This window comes from Mobula birostris, chromosome 3, assembly GCF_030028105.1.
Source record: "Mobula birostris isolate sMobBir1 chromosome 3, sMobBir1.hap1, whole genome shotgun sequence".
Lineage (NCBI taxonomy): Eukaryota > Metazoa > Chordata > Chondrichthyes > Myliobatiformes > Myliobatidae > Mobula > Mobula birostris.
This window is the reverse complement of record NC_092372.1, coordinates 130,942,061-130,944,783: the sequence shown is the minus strand read 5'-3', so window position 1 is coordinate 130,944,783 and position 2,723 is coordinate 130,942,061.

The window sequence follows — 2,723 nt, the reverse complement described above, 5'->3', positions numbered from 1 at the left end:
ACTAAACATCTCTTGCTTTGAAATCTGATTATCTGTCTGATAGGGTGTGGGCAAGTGAGCAAACTCTTGAAGTAACTTCACAAGTTTATTGTCTCCTAAAATTAATATGAACTACACTGGAACCCAGTTGAGAGAAAATTTAATGCTTTCTGGTGTTGCCTGGAATTTGGAAATGAGATACCTATAAGCAAACAAATACCTCCGCACATAATTGTCCCTAGATTTCATAAATCTAATGCAAATATAGAAATTCTATAATAAGTTTCTTTAACAATCTGAATACCATATTATTATTGAAATATGAAATAAGTCAACCATGTACACCATGGACTATGGATTTTAAACTTTAAATAATGGTTCTAAACGCAAAACATAATAATGCATTAGCTACTGTTGAAAGGGAAGAGTGTCAGAGTTAGCTACAGTGTGAGATAATCAAACTAATAATGCAATCATATTTCTGAGTAATTAAGATCTGGTGGGACAGTCCCTAAGAATTCACTCTGCAGTATAACACTTCCCTAGATGTGACTTATTACTTCTGTGTAGAAAAAGTTTAAAAGCAATACGTTGGCCTCAATGCCATTGATATTACCACAAGGCTGATGGATCATTGTGCTCAGCTTGTGCACTGATGCCCATCTCTGCAGTTGGGTTCTCGTCAAGCCATTTCTGAAAGCTGAAGTAGGATTGTGTTGATATGCATTTAAATGAAGTGCACAACCCCATACTAAGTCAGGGAAAGAAGACACTTTGACTGGAGGGTTTTCAGAATATCATTGTTAATATTTTCTACATCTGTCTGTAGTCAATTGATGCCTTTAATGTCATGAAAACCTGAACAAGAAGCAAATAATATAACTGAGAATTGATAAATATAAGAGAAATGCTATAAACATGCAGGTGAAGTGTGGGCAGGAAAGAAGCTATCAACTAAAATACTAAGTGTCCCAACACTGCAATACATAATTGAGGATAATGTTACCACAAACATGAAAAATATTTGAGCATCCTATTATGTGGGAAGTCATATTTGACATCTTTTCGAGCTCTTTGATGTGGTAATCGAAAGGGGAGGACAATGGATGTTCTCTATTTGGACTTAGGCAAGGCTTTGACAAGGTCTCACATAGTTGGATGGTTAGGTTCCATGAAATCCGAGAGAACTAGTTCAGTGAATTCAGAGGTAGGGAGCAGAGGGCAGTGGTCAAATGAATAGTAGTGTGATGCAGAGGCTGGTTTTGGGATCCTAGTTTTTCATTATTTATACAAATGGTTTGCATGTGATTGTACAAGGCTTGATCAGCACATTTGCAGATGACACAAATTGAGTTGTTGGTGCATAGAACATAGAAGAGTACAGCATGGGAACAGGCCATTCGGCCCACAATGTTGTGCTGAGCCAGCTGAAAGGCAAATCCAAAACACACAAATACTAACCCTTCCTACCTTCACCATGTCTATATCCCTCCATCCTCCTCACATCCATGAGCCTATCCAAACATCTCTTAAAAGCCTCCAATGTATTTGCCTCTACCACCACACCAGGCAGCATATTCCAGGCATCCACCACTCTCTGAGTAAAAAAATTGGTAACATAGTGAAGAGTGTTGTCACAGATTACAGGAGGATATATATTGTGGGTATTAGGGGAGTAATTAAACTGAGGGCCAAGGAGAACCAGTGCATAGTTAATTGAAAGTGGTGTCAAAGGTTAAAAAGACATTTATCATGCTAGGCCTCCATCAATCAGGGCACTGAGTTTAGGAGTTGGACCATTATGATGCAGTTGTATATGTTGCACTTGGAGTTCTGTGTTCAGTTTTGGTCACCGCGTTATAGGAAAGATGTGTTGAAATTGGAGGAAGTGCATAAAAGATTTTCAAGGGTGTTGCCAGGATAATAGAGCGAGTTTGTTCAGGAGAGGTCTCCATTTCATGGAATGTGGAAAAATTTGGGACAAACTTATAGAAGTGTACAACATTGAAGGTGCTTAGATAAGTTGGCTGGCACTAAGTATTTTCATCTGAGTAGGGGAGTCCTAAACGAGGGGGCAAAGATTCAGAGTGAGAGGGGAAACATTTAAAAGGAAACTGAGCGACAACTTTTTCACAGAGGGTGGTGGGCATATGGAATAAGCTGCCAGAGGAAATGGTTATGAAAGGTAAAATCGTCTCAGATGGATAGGTATATGGAGTGGAGAGACTTGTTGGGATATAGGCCAAATGCAGGGAATTGGACAACGTGGTTGGCATGGAATTATTAGGCCAAAGGCCCTGCGTTTTATATATTTTTATTGAGATACTGCACGGAATGGGCCCTTCCGGCCCTTGGAACCGTGCTGCCCAGCAATACCCTGATTTAATCTGAGCCTAATCATAGGACTGTTTACAATGACCAATTAACCTTCCAACTGGCACATCTTTGGACTGTGGGTGGAAACTGGAGCACCCAGAGGAAACCCACGCAGTCACGGGGAGAACGTACAAACTCCTTACAGGCAGCGGCAGGAATTGAACACTGGTCGCCTGCACTGTAAAGCGCTGTGTTAACCACTATGTTACCGTGCCGTGTTGCATTGCTCTATGACTCGAAACAAATTAATTGCAAGTTATTTTCCTGCATGATCTATAAAAATAATGAACATTTTGAATTTATTTGATAGTCATGCTTTAAGAATTTAATCATTTAGCATGACTTTGGAACATAGAAAATTATGGCAC